The following is a 24,123-nucleotide window of genomic DNA, read 5'->3' on the forward strand; positions in this document are numbered from 1 at the left end:
AAATAAGTACTTTCATCTTATTTTATCTTAATATTTGGACTTTTATAAAGTCAGGAGATTTCCTAAAATTACACCTACGTCACTGATCCCTGTTCATTATTATATTTGAGTTTCTCAAGAAGAAAAACAAGGTTTGATATTTAAGAGCCTATTTTTTGTCTCCAACTTGAACTCATTTGTGATTTTTTGAAACTAAGAAACTAAATTAATTTGAGGTGCAAGTTTATAAAAAGAGGTACTTGTTATGGGAGTTTTGATGATTCCCATCTTTTTTTCCTCATAAACATGTCTGAAATCTATTATATTTTCCTCATAAAATGTCTGAATCTATTATATTCTAGAGGACACTGTCTCTTTGATGATGTGTCTTGCCTTGGCCATGTTCTGACTTTCTGATCCCTGGAAAAAATTTCAACACCCATTAAACAACTAGGTCTCAGAAAGTAGTTCCTGCCTTATCCATTCAGAAGGAACTTCCTAATTTAATTCTGAGTACAATGATTGACTACCCTGAGAAAGAATTATGTCAGTTCTGTGTGTTTTGGACCCAAGTCTCTTGCACCAGCTCTTTCTCCAACCCTAGGACATGGGTCCCACAGGTAATCAGAGAGAGAGGTCAGATGAAATGTGTGACTTGTGTGGCAGGGTTCAGGACTTAACTCACATGTCAATTCAGATGTGCAGAGAAACATAGCTCCTTTATTTGTCTATTGCCTGTCCCCTTCCTGAGCTCCCACATGCTGGTTTGTGGGAAAACTTAATTAAATTTCCAGTATGTTTTAAAATTAGTTCAATCTGACAATTTAAATAACCCCTTTAGGTCATTCTCAGTCTCTCACATGAAGAGAAATATTGAGTCTTGGAGAGTTTCTATTTCCTCCTGCCCCATTTCTAACATTGAGTTGGTGTGAGTGGAAAGGTGAGTATTGCTCAAACTTGTGTAGCCCCGAGGCAAAGGAGAAGATTTGGGATTCTTTAAGGTGTGATGTCTTCTGAGCTCCAAGGTTATGGCCATTGATTACTGAATTCTCTCCCAGCTTTCAGAGTGGAGATCAGCAGAATATGAAGCTGTGGGTTGTTCTCTTGGCTCAGGAAATTCTACCAGTGTGGACTTTGGATGCTTTGTGTCAGCCACCAAGTCTCTAGCAGTTCCTCCATCTGGCCTTCTGTTCTTGGGGTCCTCTTCAGCTGTGGAGTCCTTATGCTTTTCTGTGGTGGGCTCCATGGTTGGCCTGTTGGATTTCACTTTGAATCCAAGCAATGGGGAAATGCAGGTGGCTTGGGAATGCGAAATATCGAGGCTTCTTTACCTAACCACACTGCTAAGGTTTCTTTGAGTGGCTGTGCCTTAGATTGGATACTCTACTAAGTGGTCCCATTTCAGATTCTAAATTGGGGGTAGTGGATCTCATTGGTACTGCATGTGTGACATATTACCTCCTTTCATGGTGGAAGCCAAGATGGAAAAAATTTGAAGGCATGTGTTGACTTGTCTTTTTTCTTCTCTCTCTTTTTCACCATCTTATGTCCATAAAAGGACAGACTTTCTTCCACTTCCTTTAAGACACATCCTCTGTCTGCCATAGTGATGGCTTAGCTGTGAGAGGATAGGCATCCTTTCCACACCATGGCAGAACTCTATAATCTAAGTTCTTGGTATCCTAAAGGAAGTATTAAAGTGATCTGGAAAACCTTCTCTCTATGCAATGATATGTCTGGCAAGGCTGTTGTCTTGGCCCGTTACCCTATTTTGCATCTCAGAAGCTGCTTATAACTTTACTACACCTTGAATTTGCTCTGCAAAAAATACCAGTGTTTACCTTGCACTAACTGTATCACAGGCAGCTGTGACACCATTTTGAGGATTTTGGGGAGTCTTGGAGGCTGAGCTAAGACCTATTGGTTCTGTTCTTATTTTCCTACAGCCCCTTGCTTCAGCAATATTCTTGATATTTTGCTAATTAAAATGGAAGCTAAGTGCTCGCTTTGGCAGCACATATACTAAAATTGGAACGATACAGAGAAGATTAGCCTGGCCCCTGCGCAAGGATGACTCGCAAATTTGTGAAGTGTTCCATATTTTTACTGTCAAACAGAGTGAAGTAAATCAGAAAGAGAAAAATAAATACCGTATGCTAACACATATATATATGGAATCTAAAAAAAAAAAAAAGGTTCTGAAGAACCTAGGGGCAGGACAGGAATAAAGACGCAGATGTAGAGAATGGACTTGAGGACACGGGGAGGGGGAAGGGTAAACTGGGACGAAGTGAGAGAGTGGCATGGACATATATACACTACCAAATGTAAAATAGATAGCTAGTGGGAAGCAGCCACATAGCACAGGGAGATCAGCCCGGTGCTTTGTGACCACCTAGAAGGGTGGGATAGGGAGGGTGGGAGGGAGACACAAGAGGGAGGAGATATGGGGATATATGTATATGTATAGCTGATTCACTTTGTTATAAAGCAGAAACTAACACACCATTTTAAAGCAATTATACTCCAATAAAGATGTTAAAAAAAAAAACGGAAGCTAAATGTATTCTTATGATGTATGTATTCTCTTTCTGCCAAAATATAGCCTGCTGAGATGTTCACCATCTATTTCACCTCCAAACCCATCAATCAGTTTCTATTACCTTATCCTTCCTTATCTTTAGAGAAGTTTGTCTTAGTGAAATTATATATTTTTACTTGCTTGACTGCTTACTTTCTGTCTCTCTCACTACACTATAAGCTTGAAGAGAGGAAGGCTTTATCTGTTTTGTTCACTATGGTATTTCAATGCCTAGAACAGGATGTACTCATATTAGGGACTCAATAAAATATATGTTGAATAAACGAATTTATAAATAAATGGATGAATGAATAAATCTATATCCAGATTCTACAGTCAGTTGACTTTCTTTTCCTTCTAGGTTCAAGGTCTCTGCATAGGCTCATTAACAATGGCTGGGGCTTCCCTGGTGGCGCAGTGGTTGAGAGTCCGCCTGCCGATGCAGGGGACACAGGTTCGTGCCCCGGTCCGGGAAGATCCCACATGCTGCGGAGCAGCTGGGCCCGTGAGCCATGGCCGCTGAGCCTGTGCGTCCAGAGCCTGTGCTCCGCAACGGGAGAGGCCACAGCAGTGAGAGGCCCACGTGCCACAAAAACAAACAAACAAACAAACAAACAAAAAAAAATGGCTGATTGTCAATGACATTACTATAGATGACTAAGCAATCCTATTCACCGAGGTTAATTCTGAGTTGTGTTTTTATTTCAAAATGTTTTTGGCCTGAAAATTTCATTGGTTCATGGAGAACCTATTTTTTGGAATTGGAGAAGTGGTATCCTGACTGTGGAATCAATGGAAGGTAAACTCATGCAACGTTCAACAAATGCTATAAACGCTTAATAGCACCCTATTCATTTGTTCATCATTATATTTTGGTACCCAACCCCACTACTTGACACATAGTAGACATTCATTAATGTTTGTTGAATTGGTTCAGTATGAAATGTGAGTTCAAAACTTCCAATTGTAATTTACGTGTTTGCATAAATTACCCTGAAGTCACTAAACCTCAGATAAAACTATACTGTTCATGGTATGTTTACTCTAAAAAACAAAGCTTATAAATCCTAGTCTGCTTTATTTTGTCTTAATTTAGGTCCTGAGACACTTCACAGCCAGCTAGAAGAAGGCATTATCAGTAAGTTCTTTACCATTGACACTTCAGTTCCAACAGTTCCACTGTGCTTTGTTCCAACACACTAGCTGACCTTAAAGCAGCAGAACAGAACTGTTCACAGATTAATCAAGAAGCCCTTGTTATGGAGGTTGAGGATTTGCACAATCATTGTTGACTGCTTGGGATGACTGATTACTTAGATCTCCTACGCTTGAAGGGGGCTGACCACAAGAATTGTCCAGATATCCAAGAATAAGCTGTTCCAAGCCTGTTTCTACAACGAACACAAGAGCCCTCTGCTTTCTCGTGATCATGGCTGTGAGTCATCTCAGCTGTGTCCCCAGGCCATCTGGGTCTCTTGGAAAGGCCTCACCTGTGTTTAGTGTTTTGGGAACTGAGATCTGGCCAAATCACAATGGCCACGGGACTGCTGGCATATTCAGGCAGTTCTCCAGCTGTTCAGTGAAATGATTAAATTGAGTTATCCTAACTCACTTTTACGATGCCAGTCGTGCAGTTTGGGGAACACAGATTCAGACATAGAGTCAGATGGTGGTGTTATTGTCTGCTGGTGTTTTGCTGGCATAAAAGTTACACTCATTTTCCATCAACATAGTGTATAGTTCATACATGGTAGGCCACTTAAAGCAAAGAGGGGCTGATGGAGAAAAGTCACTCTATTCAATTAAAAAATATGTATTAAGCACTTATTGGGTATTAGCCACTGCACTTAGTAGGCCCTGAGAGAGATACAAAGGAGAGCAAGAAACGATTCTTAGCCTCATGAATATATCGAATGTTAGATATATTTATGCTTGCAGATAAATAGAGCATATTTTGACATAGAAGACCAGTTAGTATTTTTTGTTTGCATGTGATATAGGAGAATCGATATACTTGCCTTAGACTGCAGCGTTAAGAAAGGTTAATGATTGATGACTTTTTCTTGTCTTTTGGAACATATAGTATCTCCTAACACTTCTTTTGCTCAAGTACCAGAAACGTTAAATATAGAACCGAAAATTGCATAATAGAAATGGGTGGGTTTTATTGAAACAAACCAAAAACAAAAACTAAACTAAACAATCAAAACGTATGCGTTATTGAACTGGAAGTTTACGTATTTTTTAAACATTCTTTGACATCCATTTTCTTTGGATCTTCCCCCCCTTTTTTTTTAATACTGAAAGTACTCAGAAGAAAATCCAATCTGTCTAGATTTATTTTATTCTTTGCCGAAGGCTGCACGGTTTGCAGAGTTCCTTTCAGTTACCAATGTAATAAGGGTGATATTTTTAACTTCAAACCCTTGATGATTATTTTTATTTCTCAGGAAAATCCTTTTTTCACCCTTCTATCCTGCTCACCAGCAGAGAGAAAACAGCACCTTATAAGTCTTTCTTTCCTCCTATGGCGTGTTTCATAACGCCAGTGCTCTTCACTTCAGCTCAGCTTCCAAATTTAATTCGTTAGGCCTATTTTTACCTTGAGACATGAAATCTGAATGTGTTGCTAAACTATCAGAGAAAGTGCTTTTCTTTGTGCCTTCCATCTAAGGCAATGTGTGCTTTCCTAATGGTATTATTTATAGCTGTGGGCTGTGAAAACGGAGCACAGACAGGCTGCTTACGTCTCGTCACACTTTTTTTTTGGTTAGAGTAGTTAGTCATTAGTACTGAATTGTTTGGTCACGAGCGGGGAGAGAGTGAAAATGTAAAATTAAATATACTTCACTTTCATGGTTCTGGTGTGAAATCTATGGGGGAAATCCCTGAGTGGGGTAACCTGACCAAAGGGTTGCAGGTATTTGGTGTTACTCAGCATCTCCTGCCTCATCCCTTCTGCCCTAGAAGTCTGTGTTTGTGAATTTACTAGTCAGGATAGGCTAGTTTATGTTGCATTAACAAATAAGTCCCCTACCCCTCAACCTCAGCGATTTATTGTAGCTTCTATACCATGTCCTTTCCATATTGGCTATTGCTCCACTTCCTGTCATCTGATAGAGCAGCCTCTACCTGGAACACTTGGTTGTTGTAGCAGAGGAAAAAGAAACACGGCAAACCACTTGCCAGCTCTGAAAGCCTCTGTGTGACCCACATCATTTCTGTTTACATTTCATTGGCTAAAGCAAGTCACATGATCACTTCTGAGTCCATCAGAGCAGTGATATATAATCCTTCTTCAGAGAGGGACACTGCAGAGAGGGGCCCCAGAATATTTGTTGAACAAACTACCGCAGTGGGCGTTCACTGACTTTCACTTGACAATAGTCAACAGAAAGTAAGAACTTTCCAGACAAGGACTGAATCTTGTGACTGAGCTTGGCAAAGAGCTAGCGTCTTTTTAAATTTTTTCTGGGGAGCTAGAAATAAGGTAGAAGTCCTCATTGCTTAGAACTCTAGGCCACTAGATTTGAAGGCCACTTTCTAATGTATTTACATACTTGTTATATGTTATATCCATATTCATTATGCTTATTGTTTGAGCTACTCAGTTAAAAAATAACTTCATGATGTTTGGTGTTTTATGACTATCATTTTGTCCTTCCTATGTGTCCAGGTTCATCTCTCACCACACTCCTGCCTCAGACTCTAGGCTCTGGCTGCAACTAACTATTTGCTATTCTAGAACTTTCCTTAGAATGCCGTTTAGTCTTGCCTTGTCTGGCCAACTCCTCTCATCCTTTAGGGCTTAAAGTCAATATCACATTTCCTAGTCTTGGTCAGGTGCCTCTATGCTCTAATAGGAGGCTGCCAATATTTATCATTACCATAACATTTATCCCATGAAAGTATGTTATTGTTTGTTTATCAATTTTTTCTCATTGTATTTAATTCATCATTGCCCTGGGAGGCCCACAACTGTAGCCTCAATTCCTATCACTCTCCTCCATTGACCCTGATGCTCCAGCCACACTGGCCCTCTTTCTTTTCTATGAATCAGCCCAATTTGACCACACCTTAGTGCCTTCTCACTATCCATTCCTGCTGCCTGTTCTCTCTTGTCTTCAGAACACTGGTCCTTTTTTGTCATTCTGGTTTCAGCTTAAATATCACTTCCTTAGAGATGCCTTTTTTCCGAGTACTTAATCTAAAGTAGCCACCCAGACTCTGGCTATCATATCACACTATCTTTGCATACTCCTTATCACTATCCAGTACTTTTTCTTATTCATTCATTTGTTTGTCATCTGCCTCCTTCCATTAGAATATACTCTAAGAGAGCAGAAAACTTTCAGTTCTGTTTATTTCTGTGTTACTGAGGACAGTGTTGGTTATTAATACTGTTAGGTAGTCAATAAATAGTTGTTGACTTTTTAATGAATTAATGACGTTATAGTAGTTCTTCAAAATCAAGGTTAAAGCTTTCATTGTTGTTAAGCACTCAATACATATTTATTTATTATTAAAGAAATTAGTGAAATTCTAGAGGTTCTTCAAAATCCACATGAAATCTCATCTTCCATTGATAATTTCCACGCACACTACCAATCTTTCACAGCACTTCTTAGTATTTTTTAATCTAGTCATAATATCTTCTCATTTTATTTTTACAGGTTTATGTTATGCCCCTGATGATGACAGTATATTTTACTTTAGTTCCCCCTTCGATTCTTAGCAAAAAATTTGGAAATTATATTTTGGGATCGATTTTATCTTATCAGTGGATTGTATAAGAAGACTTTGTTAGGCAAGTCTTATTGTCATAGATTACTCATATCAGAAATGAATTTACCAAGAGTCAAAGATTCCTACAAAGATCTTGAATCACTCAGACCAAATTTTCATGACCTTCTATGACTAAAGCCTGGAGAATTAATTTCCATGACTCTATGGAAATTGCCTGAGATGGACTATTAAGAAGATGCCATATGATTTGGTAATCACTGAAGAAACTTTTCCATAATTGGATTCATGTATAATTTCTTACTCTTTCAAAGAAACATTCATCAGATTTTGATTTTAATACACTTCCACTTCACTAACAGGGTATATGACCTCAGACAAGTTAGTGACTTCTCTGTGTCTTGGTTTCTTCATCTCTAGGTAGGAGATAATAGTATTGACGTCTCAGAGTTGAGAGGATTCAATATATTAATACACATAAGCACTTAAAACATTGTCAGGAAAGAAGAGGGTGCTACATTATTGTTAGCTATCATCATTATTATTTTTAATAATGTAAGCTAAAATCAATGGTGAACTTCTAGGAGATGTTTGAAATTAAATTTTTAACTAGAAAACAAAGACAATACAATAAACCTTGAAGAGTAATAAGTTGGTTCAACTTACAAAGCTCTGCCAAAGATGTGGCATCTTTACACTTGCAAGCCTACCTGTAAAATTTACCTTCAGAGATTCTAGAATACAGCTTATAGTCTAAGCCAGTGGGATTCAAACTGGGTTCTGTGGGGCTCCTTCTAAGGTCACTGTGGAGTGTTTGGATTGGGGAGGAGCAAAGAACCTAAGTGTGTGAGATTTACCACTCCTCCAACCCTGTTCCTTTCCTTGCCTGTTCTAGCTCCAGAATAGAAAATTTTCCTGATTTAAAAAGTTAGGTTTTTGCATAACATTTTTGGAGTGTGTACCTTCAAAAAATGTGTGAGAGGTTTGAACGCTATTGGTCTAAGTTATAATTTGGGGGCAGTAAAGCTAATTGCATGGGAGCTGGGGATGAAAAAGGGCAGAAATGAAGACCTCTTTTGGCTCTAAGAGTGGCCCTGGGAAGTAAATACATCAGTTGGGGAATGCCACCCTTGTTCTCTCTACCTTGTTGTGCTTTTCCTCCTTCCTCCTTCATTCACTTCCATGTCCTTGACCCTTAGTTGCAGACCAAGACCCAGCATTTGATTTATTCATTAACTTGATTTTGGTCTTATATTTGATACCATGGAGATCACTATATTTGATATTGAGAGATGGGATTTTGGATATCCAGCAGAACCTCTGTGTACCCCAAACAGGATGATGTCCAAATACCCAGTCATGTTGATGAACAACCTTAGGCTGTTTAGCACGTAGAACAAATAAAATATTAATAAAATGTTACATACTTTAACTGGTTGCTATATGGTCATGTAAAAAGATCCTTCATTGATGTGGTGAATTCATCCTTTCTCTGATGCAGATCAATATGTAGGGAGATCGAAAGTAAGAAATACAGAAATGTTCTGGAGGAGTTTTTCAGGAATTTATCTTGTCAAGGGAAAGCACTGGCATGATTAAGCTTGAAGAGATAGCATTATTATATTTTAGTAATATCTTATCCCACCATTTTGATCCCACAGCTTTGATTATTCCTATGTGTTGACCTGTCTCTTTCGTTGCATGTTTCTTTTTGTCTCCCTTTATTCTCTCTTGCCTTTCCCATTCACCTATTCTCTCTCTTCCATTCACCCATCTTCTTTCTCTTCCTTGACCTCTTTCCCTTTCCTTTTCTCTATTAAGTTGCTTATAATTTTCATATGGGTTAATAGAGGAATAATGACATTTGCATTAAATATTACTGGCACAAATAATCTCCATAGAATAAAACTGACAACATCTTAAATTGCACATGGTAAAATTTGTTATTGACTGAAAATTAATGGAAGAATAAGATCTTCTTAACAATATTTAGATCTGCAAATTCTCACTCAGAAATATTGAACTTGGTAGATATAATGGCTACAAGAGAAAACCCACAAAGATTGAAAGAAATCAATAAAAATTGATATGACAAAAACCTCGCTGATGAATGAAATTATGATTTTATAAGTATTATAATTTATAATTTAGATGGAAAACAACTAATGTCAAAGAAATAATCTCAGTTAAATAAAGAAGAAAATTGAAAAAATATTGAAAAATAGTTACAGTACTATTTTGATCAAGGAATAATTTGGCTTAGTGGTATTTGCTCTGGGACCTAATTTCTTGATGAAAATTTTAGCAATATTGGCCTAATCTGATCAAAATGTTTGTACTATACACATCCTCAGGGTCAAAATTTCTTCAGAGACAAAAACAGCTGCGTCAAAATGGTGGGGTTGGGGTTTCCCTGGTGGCGCAGTGGTTGAGAGTCCGCCTGCCGATGCAGGGGACACGGGTTTGTGCCCCGGTCCGGGAAGATCCCACACGCCGCGGAGCGGCTGGGCCCATGAGCCATGGCCGCTCAGCCTGTGCGTCTGGAGCCTGTGCTCCGCAACGGGAGGGGCCGCAACGGTGAGAGGCCCGCGTACCGCAAAAAAAAAAAAAAAAAAATGGTGGGGTTGAAACATCCTATAAATATTATTTTGTAATCTGATTTTTATTTAACAATTTATTTTGTAGAATTTTCCATGTCATTGGATATTTGTCTACAATATTTCAATGGCTGCATATTCTAGTTTTTGAAAATATAATAGTTTATTTAATTGGTTTTCTATTTTGTATATTTAGATTGTTTTAAACTTTTTGCTATAACAACTCTGTGAACATTACCTTTACGGATCGGTGGCACACTTTTCATAAGAGGAACATTTCTTGAATCTTTTTATCTCTGTAAGGGTTTCAGAAATAGATATTGTCTGGAAAACTACTGTGAAGGAAAAAAGACTCTGTATGTCTTTCTTTTTTACTTCAAGTTCTGGTTATCTGGCATTGACTATTTATTAAGAGCCTTTCAGATTAAATTAAAACTTTTAAACTTCCAGGGTTGCCTGAAACTGTGACAAAATATGAGACAGCATCTGATCTTTGCTTTTAAAATAAGTAAACCTGAAATATCTCAACCCAAATAGCTCAAAAACAGCATGAAAGGATTGAAATGTCATATAGGAGCTGCTAGGATTTGATCGGTCGGAATTTATTTGTCTTGTGCTTAGTCCAATGCTATTTATAGTCAAAGGTAAATATAATTTTAGCCCTCTTTTCGGAACCACAAGCAGAACCAAATGTAGTTTCTGTAAGAGGCTAGAAGAAATGGATTGGGGATAAACTAATTTCATACTCATTGCTTAGCATAGTAAATACAATTCATTAATAGTCATTGAATGAATGAATAAATAAGTTAGTGAAAATGAATTTTTTAAATTTTATTTTATTTTTTAAAATTTTATTTATTTATTTTTTGGCTGTGTTGGGTCTTCGTTGCTGTGCGTGGGCTTTCTTTAGTTGTGGCGAGCAAGGGCCACTCTTCATTGCAGTGAGCGGGCTTCTCATTGTGGTGGCCTCTGTTGTTGCAGAGCACAGGCTCTAGGTGCATGGGCTTCAGTAGTTGTGGCGTGTGGTGGGCTCAGTAGTTGTGGCTTGCGGGCTCTAGAGCGCAGGCTCAGTAGTTGTGGTGCATGGGCTCAGTAGTTGTGGCGCGCGGGCTGTAGAGCACAGGCTCAGTAGTTGTGGCACACGGGCTTAGTTGCTCTGTGGCATGTGGGATCTTCCTGGACCAGGGCTCGAACCCGTGTCCCCTGCATTGGCAGGTGGATTCTTAACCACTGCGCCACTAGGGAAATCCTGAAAATGAATTTTAATTTCATACTTTGTGACAAGCAAGATATCTACAAAGTCTATCACCTGGCACCTAGTGCTGCAAGTTCAGGTATTCAACATGAATTCTTGCCAGATGAATGCAGAAATAAATACATACTCCTGTTGCCTTGGATATCACTGTATATTTAAAAGATGTCTGAGACCAATGTGATCACATTGTAGCACTGGTTACACTGAGTGGTCAATGGTATGAACTTGGGCTTATGATGGCTTTATGTGGCTGGTGATGAAGGCTGTGAATGAATGCTGTGAGGAAGTTAGTTTACCCCACAAAAATAACCACAGTGTGTAAATCATCTACAGGGTGCCAGGCATTCTCCCATTTTGTAGATGAAGAAACAGAGGCCGAGAATGTTAAAAACAAAGAGACAAAAAGAACAAAAACTTTTTCAAGCCTGCACAGGCAAGAGGTTTAGCTGAGACATCTACCCGCTTCTTTATGGTCCTAAAGCCTGTGAACTCCATTACACCCATTGCCTCTTCTTCAAGTTGATAATCCAACAATGTTTCTTAAAATCACTCATCATCCCAGTACCCAGAGATAGTAGCTAGTATTTTCTAGAATTTTAAGAATCCTGCCTGTACTATCAATAAAGATACTTGGGATTATCCTTTCGGTTCTGTACTGTAGTTTCCTTTATTTACTGTTTTCTTTTTCTTTTCACAATGTATTTGAACATTTCCTCATGGAATTAGGTATCCTTCCCCATACACTTCAGTGGCAACTTCCCCCACCAGAACCCCAAGTAAATTATAAGGTCTTTGAGGGGAGAGACTTAGAAAAATGCATGTATCACAGTGTTTAGGGTAACACTGGACATAAAGCAGATAATAATAACTATTATAGCTACATTATATAGTGTTTATTTTGTGCCAGGCATTGGGCTAATCATAATGTGGATTAATTCATTTAACTTTTATAAAAGATCTGTGAGGCAATACTATTAGTACCCCACTTTCCATACGAGGAAAGTGTCTAGGTCACCTCTGGTTAGTGAGTGGCAGAGGCAGGTTCAAACCTGGCCAGTCTGGCTCTGAAATCAATGCTTCTAACCACCATGCTCATCTACCTAAAATAGATCCGCAATGAATACTTGTCAACTCTAGGAAATGGAGAGTAAAGGTAATTATGGGTGTGCCTTGACATTTCCCATGTGCAAAAAGCCCACAGTTCATCCCCATTGCTGACCTGCCTGAATTCTAGATTCTTCTGCTAGGCTTTTAAATTAAAGAATCCATCCATATTTCTCCCAATTTCCATTTGAACTTTTGGTTTAGTGAGACTGAATGCATGACCACCCCATGTCCATTGCCATTTTTAAAAATCTCGACTCTATCCAAAGTCTCTCCACCATTGCAAGCTTAGCTTAGCTCCTGGGTCCTCCACAAAACATTCCCTGTGTCCTCAGACCTTGTTTCCTGTCTCTCTCCTTTGGACTCTTCTGGTCTAATGTTAAAGATTTTGTCTTATTCCTCTTCATATTTCTTAATGTCTCAGAAAAAATGCTTGATTCCCGGCAGGAAGTCAATATTCTTTTGTTGAGTGAGGAAATGCCCAAATGAATAAATAAGAGTTACACTCTTTTGCAGCTGATTGCATCTGCAGTAGCCTTATCTCTACAAATAGACTATAAGCTATAACCAGGCACTAGAGAAATAAAATCACATAAATTGGAAACAGCAGAAAAAATGGACAATAGAAATCAAGGAACAGTTACTTCAAGGTTTTAGACTTATCAGACACAGACTGAAAAGAAGGCAAAGAAGGATCAACTCTGACCATTTCTCCATCCTCCAAGTGCCTGGTACAATCCGAATCAGCACAAGATCCTCAGCCAATACCTGTAGTTGTTGTGGCTCAGCTTGGAGTACATAAATGGTGGAGAAGACAGTGAACTTTAGAGATTAAGACATATTTTGCCCTTTTATCAGATGCACTTACTTTCTTATTTATTTGTATTTTCTATTTGCTTGCTAAGAATATTTATTAAGGAATTGTTTTGAATGAATCACTATTTTCAGGGTTAACAAAATTAAATTAAAAATTTTTAAATTTTAACTATTTGTTGTTAGTGTGTAGAAGTGCAATTAACTTTTATGTTTTAACTTTATATTCAGCTACTATTCCAAATTTATGTATTAATAATTTATAGATTCTTTTGGATTACCTATTCATATAATCATATTGTCTGAGAATAATGACAGCTATATTTTTTTTCTTTTTTATTCTTAAAGCTTCCATTAATTTTTATTGCCTTATTTTATTGGCAAGTATATTTAATTCAATGTTGAATAAAAGTGGTGATAGGAGGCATCCTTGTCTTGTGACTTGTCTCAGATGGAAAGCTTTTATATCGCACCATGAAAGAGGAATTCTTGAATCCTTGGTTTGGTGTTTTCAGTCATTATCCTTTAAATATTGCTTCTGTCCCAACTGGTCTTTATCTTCTTCATGAATAGTATTATATGTTAGAGTTTCCCACTGCATCAGCTAAGTGTCTTTCCATTCTTTTATGTCTCATTTTACTCTGAATATTTCTTTCGATCTAACCCTCGTTTCACAAATTTCCTCTTCGCGTCATCTAATCTGTTGTCAAACTCATCCACTGCATCCTTAAATTCAATTGTGCTTTTCAATGAAGTTTATAGAGCTTCTATCTGGCTCTTTGTTACTAGTTTCCAATTCTCTGCCAAATTTCTCAGTCTGGTCTTTTATCTCCATCAACATTGTAAAATAGTAAATATTATATTTTAAAGTCTGCATCTGATAAGTCTAATACCTTGAAGTAAACTGTTGCTTGATTTCTATTGTCTGTTTTTTCTGCTGCTTCCAGTTTATGTGATTTTATTTCTCTTGTGCCTGGTTATTTTTTGTTGTATTTAGGACATTGTGCACAACTGTTTTTAGAAATAATCTAAGGTCTAGGATAATCTTACCTTTCCCTAGAGAGAATTAACATTTGCTCTGCCATGCTTCTGACTGTGTTTGCGATATGGCAAGTTTCAGGAGATGATGTAAAGGTGTCCTGCAATCCTTTAAAAGCCTGTCTATTCTGGGTTCATCCTTAAGATGTGTCTTTCAGGGTCTCAACAGAGAGCAAAGAGTGTTCACATGAGCTCTTCTTCTTGGTGGACCCTGGCCCCAAACTTTGTTCCTCCAGCTCTGGCAGACTGTCGAAAGTACTCCAGCTCAGTTTCTCAGCCACTTTATCTAGAATTGGCACAAGTCTCCAGGGGAAATGTGACCCCAAATGCCGAAGTTTTCTTTCTGGGTTTCTGCCTTTTCCTGAATCTTTGTCCTTTTTCAGTGCTTTGTTGACTCTGCTATGCTTTCAAGTAGAAGTATTTATATCATAGAACTTGCCCTCATTACATAGTCTGCTATTACTGGAATCAGAATGTCTCTGTGTTCCTGACTTTTGATTTTAAATTTTTTGTGCTCCACTCTCTATACTGTTTGAAGGAGTGAATCTTTTGAAATTTATGCATATTCCTGTTTCTGTTTGTTTGTTTTTAGCACTGAAAAGTAAGTTGCTTGGATATCTAAAACTCTAGCTACCTAAAGTGAACAAAATGTTGGGTGTTTGTTGCAGAGATGGACTGGACATGCTCACACATATCAAGATACAGCTGGAAAAACTAGTTATAAGACAAGTGTTGAAAATAGGCTATTAAAAAGAAAAGCATCCTGTCAAATTTGATTTTCCTGTATCGTGAAACTATTTTATCCTTTTTCATTCCAAAGTAGTTGTACTAATGTTGGTCTTTCTGCTTAGAAAGGGAAGACTACAATATCATCATATTTGTATTCCTTAGCAACTCTAAAATAACAAATAATAGCAAATTAATGGAAGAAAAAGAACAAATTTATAAAGGGACAAGTTTGGGCTTCACGTTTCCTTTGGATTCTTTAAAATAACAGCCAGTGGAGAAATAAATGTTTATAACATTTCTTTGAAAGTTCCCTTTAAGGTTTTTATCAGAAATAACTAGGGACAAGATTTATGCCAAGTAGAAAAGTATCCTGTTAACTAAGTGATACATTAAAAACAAAAATAAATACTAAAAGTGAAAATAATTGACCGATTTCTTTCTTTGGACTAGTAATACATTTTTGTTTCCAGTTATAAACAATGGATATAGATGAGGCTCTATCAAATACCACTCATAATACAGCAGCCAGAGTGATTTTTTTTTAAACAGATCAATCCTACAATGGCTATCAGTTGCACCTAGAAACAAAAACTGAATCATCACATGACGTATAAGAAATTACCGGGACTTCCCTGGTGGCGCAGTGGTTAAGAATCCACCTGCCAATGCAGGGGACACGGGTTCGACCCCTGGTCCGGGAAGATCCCACATGCCATGGAGCAACTAAGCCCAATGCGCCACAACTACTGAGCCCACGTGCCACAGCTACTGAAGCCCGCGTGCCTAGAGCCTGTGCTCCGCAACAAGAGAAGCCACCACAATGGGAAGCCCGTGCACCGCAACTAGACCACGCTCGCCGCAACTATAGAAAGCCCGAGTGCAGCAATGAAGACCCAATGCAGCCAAAAATAAAATAACTAAATACATAAATTTATATTAAAAAAATAAATTAACCTCCATGACTTGACCTCCACTTTCCCTCTCCCCTCCTTCACTGGACTCCATCACTGCCTGATTTCTTTTTATTCCTTGAACACAACAAGATTGTTTCTACCATAAATGTTTGCACGTGTTGGTCCCTTTACCTAGAAGCTCTTGTCTTTAGCTTTTCTCTTGGCTGGCCTCATTTTTATTGTCCAGGTTACAACGTAAATTCCTCAATGAGAACATATCTCACAAACAGTCTAAATTAACCTCCCCTCATCTCTGCTGCCCCTACTTCGATCCCATTCAATCAGCTTGTTTCATTTTCTTCACAGCATATATCATTATCTGCAACTATCCTGTCCATTTGTTTCCTTACTTGCTTGTACTCTCTCTTCTTTAGAAAACAGGCATCTGGTTATTTTCCAGAGCCTAGAACAGTGCCTGTCACACAATGGATCTTGAAAATAATTACTGATAAGCTTTCAAATGTGATATTTGAAAGGTTGTTGTAAAATATGTCTGTTATTTTAATAGAAAATCTTATTGCCTACATCAGCAAATTTTATGTCAGAAAAAATTGTTACAGTGAGATTCCTCATGGAGAGGTACTTCTGGCCTAAAGGGTATTAAGTGTCCAACTTAAAATGAAGACATTCCTCAAACAGTGTTCAAATTTGCCTAGAAGATTGAATGATCCATTTCTCTATTTCTCTATCTATCTATTCATATATATGGCATTTAGGAGACATATATATTCATATTCATATGGAAGAATGAGATCATACATACTCTGAAGAAGAAATTTGGAAGTGAGTCTTTCATTAAAAATATTTTCTGAACCTCATTTGCCCTCTGTCAAGCAGCTGATGACGTATTTCTGATTAATTTTAAATAGTAACCTTTCTACTTAGACAAAATGCACCCCTTAACTCTCACCCCCCAATACTGCACACACACACGAGCACACTGTCTCAGGGCTGGGAGGATACTCAGAGGAAACAAATACTGTTACTAAGATGGTAATAAAATTTCCAGTTACCATGTCTACCTTTAATCAAAGTCTATATGTATGGGAGCTCCTAAATCTAGCTAAAAATGTGTAATGATATTCATCTGGCATAGAATTTGGACTAATAATTAAATCCAGTTATATTAAAAATCTACCACTATCTATCAAGTGAAGATTTAGTCTTTACCTGTGGCAGGCAGAATTCTAAAATGGCCCCTAAAATTCCCTTGGAGCACACACCCTGTATGATCCCTTGCCTGTGAATATGATGGATTTCACTCCTGTGAATAGGTTACATTATGTAGCAAAAGTGAAGGGATTTTGCAAATGGAATGAAGGTTCCACATTAATTGACTCTGAGTTACTCAATAAGATTGTCCTGGTGGGTTTGACCTAATCAGATGGGCAGCTCCGAAGTCTACGGCCCACTTCCACACCAAACACCTCAGGAACATGAGTAGTACACAAATGTAATCATTTTAATGTCGTGGTATTAGTGAAATGAATCCTCCCAGAGAAATGAATTCTTTATAATTTGAAAATCCCTTCCTAATTTTCCTTTTTAAAATGTATGTTTTTGAATATACTATTCCTTCAAAACAAAGATCCCTCAGGTTCTTTATATCAATTGCCGTCTGCCAGCGTCCTTCACACGTGGTAAGGCCTCTTTAAACCTTATGTGATAAGAGCCATAGGACACAGCCCCACAGACCTGGGACCTGCAAAAGAGTGGACTGGGCCAAAATCAATTAGGCTAAAGTTAATTATGATTTGCTTTTTGAATGGTAAATGTCTCGATGGCAAGATTCTCAAAACTCTTCTGCTGATACAGTCACATATTTGTATAAGAGACAGCAGGAGGCGGATGTAGTTCTAACCATTAGGTCGTGTTATGTTTAAAAGGAACATTAATTCTATTGTTTCTGGTTTAAAAGTAAACTATATCCACATTGCATGCTGAGATACCAGCCAATGCTCCGAAACACCCACATTCATTTAGTACTTTATTGCCTTCTATTCATTTCTTCCCTTTCCTAAGCCGCGGCTCACTCCACAGCCCTCTCCCCACCCCTGCCTTGTACATCTTTAAGAAGGGGCTCATTTCCCTTCACTTTGTGTGCTTTCTTTGCTGATTCCTAATTATTTTACTGCATTAGTCGAAGCTGTTAGCAAAGTAGCTCCAAGAACAGACTTCATAAGAGTGACAGATTTTGACTTTCATATAAAATTATAAATCCGTGTCCATGGAAACAGAAGGGAAAGCAAAACCTCAGATTCCCTTCCTTTTTATCTTGCCGGGTGGCACAATGAAAAGTAACCACAGTGGAAAGAGCTGAGAACAATTATGTGTTGCAGCAAATCCAATATCCCAGGTGTCAGGAAAGCACAGTTCCACAACCTATAGATTTTGGTTTATTGCTAAGGAGGTGCGCTTCAACATGGTTCAGCCACTATAAATCTGGACGTGTGATTCTAATCTATCAAAACCTGAAAGCGTCAGAATGTTACGTTTTAAGAAAGATTTTTTTTTGGATAGGATTACTGTGACAGTTTTGAAATGACAGAGATGTATTTACCTGTGAATACTTTCTTGTTTATTTATTTATTGGTATACTATTGTGTTGTCTGTAGAAATTTGCCATTGACATCTTCAAGAGAGCCTGCTAGCAAAGTGTAGTTGATGGAGACCCTCAGCTGCCCTTCCTTAGAATCCATCCCAGTGGCCACACTTTTGATGGCTATCCCCAGCCAATGACCAAATGACCGTGGGATCTGGGAACTTTTTAACATCAATTTTGGCTCATCAGCTCCCCATTCATCTGGCCGATATTTACATGGAACTGCCCTGCAGGCTGAGACTCTTCCTATCCAGACCTCCTTCCTTCTCTTTCTTTCAGAAGCATCACACCTGCATCTGGCAGCGGGAGCCTCCCCCTGGCTACTTCTGCTCCTTCCTCTTTATCCCTCACTGATATTCCCCCCATCAAATCTTTGCATGTCTAATCACACTGTGGTGTCCGCTTCTCAGAGGACCCCAGCTGGCATAACTGCCTTTTCCCGGAAAAGTACATAAAATGGTTTACGTAAGTACCAGCAATACAATGAGAGATTTAAAATAGGCATGAAAAATTAGGAAATGGGAAAATAAAGTTAAGATAGTAGAATGGAGTCCCAAAGGGGTTAATTTACGGAATGAACATTATATATGGGTCACGTATTTGGAAACATATGAGTAAGATAATTCTTGTTTTACTGTTTAGAATAACTAAGAACATAGAGGACCCAGAAAGTGTTGGGAAAAGAAAAATTTCTTACCATCAAAGCAATTTTGACCATGTTTTGATTATCTGTGTTAGTGACTTAGAGGAGTGGTATGGATATAACCAGCCCTTGGTAATTTTAAGAAATCCATTTCATTTGGCATTGGATACACAAGCATATGTTGTGCAAATATATATTTAGAGCAGACTTTCTTTTTCTAATATTTTTCTTCTATTAATGTCGGCATTAATTGGTATATTTCTGACTTTTTTAGGATGTGTGACAGTAGTGGGAAGAAATGAAAATATCTTGTGGATCTTTCACAGTATAAACCTCATGATACTATTGGAGAATGTGTGGGTCCCAGCAGGGCCCATTATGTCCTCATGGCTCTTCATATAAATCAAAGCGGTCTATATCTTCTCAATCCAAGCTCAGCCAGAAATCCAAATGTGAATAATAGTAATGTACATTCAACTGTCAGAAAAATAAATTACAAATTAATTTCACTCAGACACAACACTGTATTCCACTCTGGTGACTAACCTTTTATATTATGTGCTGTGGAAAAGTAACTTTCTGTCAGAGAAGGATCTGGGGTTAGAAGAGACACTAAGGTGAGCATAAGTCAACATTGCAGTTTTGTTGAAAAAGGTCAGGAATGTCACTGGAATATATAAATGTGGAACCCTGCATGGGTAGAATCACACTAAAATGCTGTATAACACAGAGAGAGGATAATAGTGGTTAAACGCAGGGACCTGGAGCTAATTAATGTTAGCAATCGCGACCATATTAGCGTCTTCACTTTTACCTGTCAACCATTATCCTTTCAACCTTTCTTCAGGGAAACATAATTCAGGAAGTTTTAGCCAATTACTTTGAGCCAGAAGACAGTCAAACTCAATCTACAGTTATTACTGTTGTCCCTCCCATACTTGTTAAATGTAATACAGCTGTGATGATTTCTTTCTCCATCTTATCTCCATTTAAAAATTATTAGCTCATTCCTACATGATTTTTACTTTTTACCACCAACCACCATTCCAAGCTTGACTAGGGAAGTCTGTCGATATTATAATAATGATTTGTGTTAGAGTCAGTTCTAGTCAGATCGTTCAGATGATAGGTCACATTCTAAGCTGTATAATTTAGGGAGAATTGAGGAATTATTCAGGAGAGAAAGAAACAAAGCTTGGTAAAGAGCCAAAGGATGGATAAGAAAAGGATATAAAGAGCATTTTCCTGAAGTAGAGAAACCAGAGTCCCAGATAATATGGATTTAAAAGAAATCAAGGTATCATTTACATACAGTAGTATGTACAGATCTTAAGGCCCATGAATTTTTAGAAAGTAAACACACCCAGATAAACTGCATTCCCAATAAGCCAGAAACTTCCATCATGCCCCATTATTAAGTCATTAAATTATTCCTCAAAATAACCACTGCTCTGATTTCTTGTCATTGTAGGCTCTTTTGGCCAGTTTTTGAAAACTTCCCTCTTTTTCTTTCTTCCTTTCTTTCTTTCTTCCTTCCTTTCTTTCTTTCTTCCTTCCTTCCTTCCTCCCTTCCACCCTCCCTCCCTCCCTCCCTCCCTCTCTCCCTTCTTTCCTTTCTGTCCTTCTTTCTTCCTTTCCTTATTGCTTTTGTTCTTTCTTTTTTTAGTTTTCTGGTTGATTTAATACAACATTATGCTTGTGAGGTTCACCTATGTTACGTGCAGCAATAATTTCTTTTAATATTTATATAGCCTTCCATTGCATGACTTAACCATTCCATTGATGAGGGACAACTGGGCTATTGCCGTGTTTTGGTTATTATGAACAATGCTGCTGTGAACACTCTTCTATGTGTCTTTTGGTGCACATCTATACACATTTCTATTGTGTTTATGAGTAAAATTCTTGGTCATAGGGTATGTGTATGTTCAGCTTTAATCAATACAGCTAAGTAGTTTTTCAAAGGACTTGTACCAATCTTCCTGATAACCAGAAGTGTATGGCATTCCATGTGCCCCATGTGCTTGTAAACATGAGATATTGTCACTTTTCACCTTTTGCTCAGTTCTAATACATACCTTTTTAATCATCTGCCATATTCATGAGACAGCGTTTTGAGATCAAGAAGATCTTAGAGGTAGAAAAGATGGAGAAGAAATATTTAAAAGGTTATGAAAGGAAGAAGATAAGGGATGAAGCAAAGAAAAGAAGGGAAGGATTATCTGAGTGAACTATGGAGGGAATTCTTATGCATTTTGATCACTTGAGAAAAAACAAAGTGAAATTCAATTCCTTCAGAGGAAAATTTCTTCCATCGGACTTGAGGCTCTGATTTCTTGGGTTATAAAGATATGATAATGGGAAAAATAAAAATAGTGAGCAAATATAGAAAAAAAAACAATAAAGCTTCTCCATGTAAGACCTAAAGGTCATTGGAAGAGTCGTAAAAGCAAGTAGTACGTTATCATTAAATATTTTGTGGTCTATGCTCTTGCATATTTTCCGTCTGCTACTTCCATCTAATGCATATACCCCATATCTTTATGAAATATTTTTGATATTAAAAAATTTGGAGATGGAAGGGAAAAAAACGTGATGTCTGATTCCATCCTCTTCTTTCCTTTGCTCTTTTCCTTCATAATTTCTTCAACCTTACCTAACACATCTTTTCTCTGGGGTGTGAAGGGAGGGTGTCAGAAGCAGTTCACCATCCTGTAAAATCTCAAAGGTCTGAGCTAAGTCCCTGATGGGAGGTGACAAGCCATCCCTGAGAAGCTAAAGTATTATTGGCTTATAATGGAGGTGAGGTGACACCCGATATCTTCTGGGCAAATGACTTTTCCTTGTTGATTCTGTCCACCTAGTCTTCTAGCTTTGAAGAAAAAAGAAATCTAGTTTCATGACCCTATGAAGGGAAATCCCTAAAGGGTTAAAACCTTCCACCTACTTAAAATTTATTGTTTACGTGGGTAATTTCTGTTTAGTAATGCCAACTTCAATAAAAACTGGTTGAGAGAGGGACACCATTGAATATACAGAAACCATGTCTCTTTGGGTTTGCTTGCTAATTCTGTGCATTCCCCTCGCTAGCCATCTGGAAGAAGGGAACAGGCTTCAAGCTAAATTTGGAGATTTATGAGGCATTGGATGCATAGTTGCTCTATTCATTTGAATTGAAAATTTGATCCAATTCTGGAGACTTCGAAGTAAGCATCAACCTTCTGGGTTGAACTAGAAATCTGGAAGTGACTTTGTAACATTATCTGCTTTGATTTAATAGGGCAAAATGTTGTCTCACACCTAGCAAAAAAGCAATGGAGCAATAACACTTGCTGTACTTGTCATCTTTCTTTTTAGCTAAGAATACTGAAGAACTTTAAGACAATTGTATGCCCAAATTAGCATTAAGTTGAACCTGTCCGGTAACCTGGAATCTTTTTCCAGGCAGCTTCACTGGTGTTGCCCTCATTATGTTAGCAAGACTTTGCCTCTGTTACTATCCTAGATCAGCTGAGGTCATGGTTTATGGACTGAAAATAAAGGGAAAGAGAGGCATACTGCCACAAAGCAATTAATACATCATTGCAGAGAATGCCAAAACACACACCTTCTGCTGTTACTATGACTTACTTAATCTCCTGTTAATATGTATTTTTATACCTACATGGTACTGAGGGCTCGAGAACACTAACAGTAGTGTTGGTGAGAGCTGGATTTTCACCAAGAGCATTTTTACTTTGCAAAAGCAATAATGTTAGAAGCTAAACAGGTATCTATATTTCTTTTTGTCTCTCATGGAGAATTCCTCTTGGGCTACAGTAGAATTGGACACTCACTTCTCAGGTAAAACATATCCAAGTAATTAAGAAAATGTATCTAATCCATGAAAAATGAATTCACAGGCCAGCATGGGTTTAAATATTGGCTGGCCGAATAATCTCTTCTTCCTTTTCTTCTTTTTATTCTTTAAGACAATGCAGACAACATGGAATAGAAAATGAACCTACTCTTCAGCTGTTAACTTCTGCACCACCCACAGTCCAAAAGCTAAAAGGGACGATAGCGATTGTCTAGTTTAATCTTGCCTTTGTACAGATGAGGTAACATGTGGTGAAAGAAATCAACTGGAGTTGAACCACACCACTCTCTGATCTCTTCCAATCATCAGGTTCTGTAAGTTTATGAAGTGAATTTAACTAGAGATGAAGAAACATTGATAATCATCGGGTGTATGTTATAAGGGGATATTACTTGTTGAGAGGAGTGGTTGCAGGAAATTCTTTTATTTCGTATTTCATATCTTTTACTGTAATGAATTAAGGTCACTTTTCTGAGTACAAAAAATATGGATGTGTGAATGAGAATCAGACCTTCTCACACAGCATGTTATTTAACAGCAAAATATCTTCATGACCATCTGGCCATCCACTTATTTACCTATTCAATCAGCACGTACCACGTCCTAGACAAAGAGCTGGTTGCTAGGCCTGCAGGGTAAACAGTACAGATATGGTTCTTGCCTTTTGGTGTGACACTTTTGACCAGTGGGGGACACAGATCTACATACAGACACATATATAATATCTCATTGATTCTAAGGTACACATGTCCTCCCCTATATTTCAATATATCTGACATCAGGACACATCCTAAAACTGAAAGAGTGCCATACCCTTTTCTTTCTCTTTGTGATATGTAATATAGTGGCGTGTCTTAACACTTGCTGGAATTCTAAATTCGATGAGGTATTGGATGTATATATATGGCAAGTGCTATGAAGAAAAACTGTTATGAGGGAGACTAGCTGGGAAACTACTTTGGATTGGTGGGTGTGGGAAGGCCTCTGGGCAAGGTGATATTTAAGCTTGAGGAAGGAGAAGGACCCAGTTGGGTGAGCAGAGAAACACTCCAGTCCTAGGAAGAAAGAACAGACTTTGTGAATGCCTGGCTGGGACAGAGCTGGGCCTATTTGCGGAACAGATGGAAGGCCAGTGCTGCTGGACCATAGCAAGCAATAGAGCCTTTAGAAAAGCCTGATTCTTTTAGCTCCTTGCAAATGTTTATTCTGGAAAGACCTGTTTCAGAT

General features: G+C 38.0%; 1 non-coding gene across 1 annotated transcript; it reads left to right on the forward strand.

The window, feature by feature from the left end:
• The first annotated feature begins 1,977 nt into the window (after positions 1-1,977).
• LOC136131674 (U6 spliceosomal RNA) lies at positions 1,978-2,084 on the forward strand. Its single transcript, XR_010656404.1, has one exon. It is a non-coding gene; the product is annotated as a U6 spliceosomal RNA (small nuclear RNA).
• The last annotated feature ends 22,039 nt before the right edge of the window (positions 2,085-24,123 follow it).

This window comes from Phocoena phocoena, chromosome 11, assembly GCF_963924675.1.
Source record: "Phocoena phocoena chromosome 11, mPhoPho1.1, whole genome shotgun sequence".
NCBI lineage: Eukaryota > Metazoa > Chordata > Mammalia > Artiodactyla > Phocoenidae > Phocoena > Phocoena phocoena.